At 43.7% G+C, this 4,249-nt stretch overlaps 1 long non-coding RNA gene across 1 annotated transcript; it reads left to right on the top strand.

Annotated features, from left to right (window-relative positions):
• The first annotated feature begins 215 nt into the window (after positions 1-215).
• LOC119086543 lies at positions 216-1,726 on the top strand. Its single transcript, XR_005089859.1, has 3 exons — positions 216-380; positions 1,322-1,415; positions 1,686-1,726. It is a non-coding gene; the product is annotated as an uncharacterized LOC119086543 (long non-coding RNA).
• The last annotated feature ends 2,523 nt before the right edge of the window (positions 1,727-4,249 follow it).

Raw genomic sequence — 4,249 nt, 5'->3', positions numbered from 1 at the left:
ATTTCTGATAAAAAAAAAAAAAACCAAAAACAAAGAACCTTTGGTCGTCCTGAAATGACATCATTGTTTATTGAATCCGCACAGAATGTTAACACACAGGAGGTCAAAAACAGGGTGTGCATGAACTTTCTGATCTGCCAAAGTGAAGAGGATACCAAAGTCCAGGTGGCTGGCGCTCTGGCCCCACTATCTTCCCAGGGTATAAACACCGCAGGCTGCGCACACTTCAGCACTGTTGGCCCTACAGAGGGTAGCACACACAGCTGGAGGGAGAACACAGGGGGGTACATTGCTGACAGACAAGCCACGATGGACCTGACTTCAGTTCTCTCCCTGGAAACCTGGGTCCTCCTGGCAATCAGTCTGGTGCTTTTATACCGGTGAGTAACCACCAAAGATCCTCTCTCACTCTGTGTCCTTGGGATGGGGTAATACTCAGACCTATATTCTGTCTGCAAGGTCAAAAGTGGTATCAGAAGCAGGGGCTGGAGAGATGTCTCAGTGTTTAAGAGCACTGACTGCTCTTCTAGAGGACTCAGGTTTGAATCCTGCCATCCACATGCGGCTCACAATCATCTGTAACTACAGTTTCAGAGGATCTGATGCCCTCCACAGGCACTATAATAAAACTTTAGAAAGTGAGCAGAAGATGAAATTAACTCTTGTAAAAACATTTTAATTACATGTTTTTATTTATAGGGGCTACAGGCAGTATATGAGATGTGTGTGTGTGTGTGTGTGTGTGTGTGTGTGTGCGTGTGTAGACAACTTTGGGAGTCAGTTCTCTCCTATCACATGGCTCCTGGGGTTCAAACTCAGATTGTCAACACTGACAGCCAGTGCCTTTACCCGTGGAGTCATCTTGAAGGCACAAAATGAAGGGACAGCTGAGTTCATTTTGCATTTTTTGGCATAAGGAGGGATCAAACCAGAGCCTGTATGTGCTAGTCAAGCACTCTACTACTGAACTATAGCCTATTTATGCTAACTCTTAAAGTTCATATTGACAGTGTGCAAATCTGCTGGGCACACCCACATGTACTTTCAGCTCCCTTTTGCTGAAGGTGAGGAGGTTTTCTGATAAGATTTACTCTAGCTATGACCTGATTGACTTTCAGGTTACCCCGAGATCCACCAGAACTCAGTAGAAACTGATATGAACAGAGGGCTGCCATGCACACTAGACCCCTCAGCCTTTCCCTAAGCTCTCTGGAAACTGGAGGGACAGCCAAGCTGTTTGTTTTCCTCATATTAGGGTTTTGGTCACGTTTATCGCCTCTCTTCTGTGTGTGGTCACAAGGCTTTCTGTTTCACTTTATAGATTCGGGACCCATAAACATGACATCTTTAAGAAACATGGAATTCCTGGGCCCAAGCCTCTGCCATTTGTAGGAACTCTGCTGAGTTACTACAAAGTGAGTGTTGATTGAACTCCCAATATGGCTTCCCTTGATGGCCAATAATGGTTTAGTTCTATTAAAGGAAGGTATCAGTTGTCCTGCCCTGTCACTCTCCCTTATTCCACTGAGCCATCTGGCTGGTGCCACTAAATGTTACCAAAGAACATTTCTCTGTCAGAAACAGTAGACCTCCTTTTTATGGGATTTGAGGGTTTGGTTCCCTGGCTACAAAAGGGTTGGTACATACAGGGCAATAAATGGATTTCACACTATTTCTCTTTCCAGGGTACATGGAAATTTGATGTCGAGTGCTATAAAAAGTATGGGAAAATATGGGGGTGAGTATTCTGGAAAGTTCCATGGAGTTGATCTTTTTAGGAGGATGTGCTCTACATGTGCAAGGACAATGCCAGCCCAGGACTGTAGTCATGCACCTCTCTGTTGTAAGGGTGATGCCATGTGTCATTAAGTGCCATGGCTCCCAAGTCTAACTATCTTGAGAACATTGAACACTGTGGCTTTTTTGACAGGCTTTGGTGTTCCATAGACTCTGGGCCTTGTGTTTTGCTGCTTTGCTTTGTTTTTGAGACATGGTTTCTCTGTGTAACAGCTCTGGTTGTCCTTGAACTTACTCAGTAGACCAGACTGACCTTGAACTCACAGAGATCTACCTGCTTCTGCTTCCTGAGTTTTGGAATTGAAGTTGTGAGCTACCACCACCCCCTGCCAAGCCTTCTGACAGAAGAGTATATCATTGTGTCCCGTGTAACTGAACAGACTTTGGAGATCCAATGTATTTAAAAGCCAGTGTTCTTCCTTGGATCTACATCCTCAATGGTCCTGTAAAGCAGCTGAGTCGGCAGCAGGAACTGTTCCCTGTCATTGATGTTGGAGTTTGGGTAGAGCTTTGGAGTAGGTGTCATCATTGCCAGGAGACACAAACAAGTGGGAGGAGGCTCTGGCTCTTCCTGCTTCTTCATCTCTTCTCCTCCATCCTTAGGGAACTACAGGCCTGAACACAGGGTCTGCTGAGTTGACATAGCTCATAAAGATCATGTCATTCAATGTCTGCAACAGGCTTTGCTGTCTGTCCAATGGCCTTGTGTGAATGTCTCCTGGAAATATTATTGCTTGTCAATACTTGATAGTGTTTTCTCAACTTTTCACTGAACTAATACCTTATTTATTCATCCATTTATTGTGTTTTTTAAAAGCTGGATCTCTTTAAGCAGCACTGGCTGTCCAGGAACTCAAGATGCAGAACCAGCTTTGCTTTGAACTTAGACATCCACCTGCTTCTGCCTTCCAAGTGCTGGGATTAAAAGTGTGTGCCACTACACCTGGCCCTAATATCATTTTTATATGAAACATTTTGCTTTCATTTTTCATTAGTTTTATGTGTCTCTGTCCGTACCAATGAATTTAATTGGACTTACTTACAGAAGCTTGAGAGAGCAAGAGGTTATTTACAGGAGTGAGCAGGTTCACACTAACATAGAACTTCTTGCCCTCTACCAGCAACTGTTTCCTTTTTCCTTTTTGTTATACTTGTTTATTTATCAGAGAGGGGATGTGTTCCCTGGTGCACATGTAAATGTCAGAGGACAACATGTGGCAGTCAGTTCTCCATTTCACCGTGTAGACCCCAGGGGCTGATCTGGTGTTCATGGGGCCATTTTCCTCCCCATTCCAGGGTTAGCTGTGTGTAAATCCTCAGGCAGGCTCAGGCCCCTGAGCTTCCTGCTGCAGTGTTGACAGTCAAATCACCCACAGGGCCTGTTGGAGGTCATCCCCAGCAGCAGTTGAGTTCCAGACCAGGGAAGACAGCACTTTGCACTCTCCTCTCCCTGCCTGGCTCTCATGTTCTTTCTGCCCTGCCTGCCATACTTTCTGAGTCTTGGGGAAGTTGGTAATGGCGCCTCATTTCAATTTGTATTTTCATTTGCTTTTTCAGCTCAATGTATCAAAACAAGGGCCTGGTACACTCTAGGTAGTCATTCTACACTGAGCTACATCTGAAGCCAGAGACTGAAATATCTTATTATAATTTTTTTTCATTTAAAATTTTAATGTTTTAAGGATTTATTTTTTACTTTACAATATTTAATTTTAACTTTAATATCGTATCTTAAACATTTAATTATGAATTTTTACTTCAATATTTTATTTTTAAACATCTATATCTATTAATTTTAAATATGTGTACGTGCATGTGTGTGTGTCTCTGCACATGAGTGCTGATGGTCATGGAGGCCAGAGGCATTGGATCCCCCTGGAGCTGGAGTTACAGGTGATTGTGAGCCATGCAACTTGGGTGCTAGGAACCAAACTCAGGTTGTATGCAGGAACAATAGTGCTCTTCACTGTGGTGCCATCTCTCCAGCCACTTACAGTGTTTTCAATTTGCAAAAATCACAGAAAATAGTATTAGCAACTGTCACATATACACAACTAGACTTAAAAATTCCACTTGTGATTCTTAATTTTGATTTTTTTAACTGTTTTGTCTTTAAGTGACTCGTAGTGTCTTTTTTTTTTTTTGTTTTTTTCGAGACAGGGTTTCTCTTGTGTAGCTTTGCACCTTTCCTGGAGCTCACTTGGTAGCCCAGTCTGGCCTCGAACTCACAGAGATCTGCCTGGCTCTGCCTCCCGAGTGCTGGGATTAAAGGCGTGCGCCACCAACGCCCGGCAACTCGTAGTGTCTTGATTGACATAACCTATCACTTTACAAAGACTCCACTGGTCCCGGGGTCAGACTCCCTAAGTTGGACTGGGACCTCCTGTGACAATATGTTGTATAACCAGAGTGAGAGTCACGTAACATGAGAATCAAAGTCTGGATTTGGGGT

This window comes from Peromyscus leucopus, chromosome 23 (genome assembly GCF_004664715.2).
Source record: "Peromyscus leucopus breed LL Stock chromosome 23, UCI_PerLeu_2.1, whole genome shotgun sequence".
Taxonomy (NCBI): Eukaryota; Metazoa; Chordata; class Mammalia; order Rodentia; family Cricetidae; genus Peromyscus; species Peromyscus leucopus.
The sequence above is the reverse complement of the archived record's forward strand: the minus strand, read 5'-3'. Positions and strand labels throughout refer to the sequence as shown.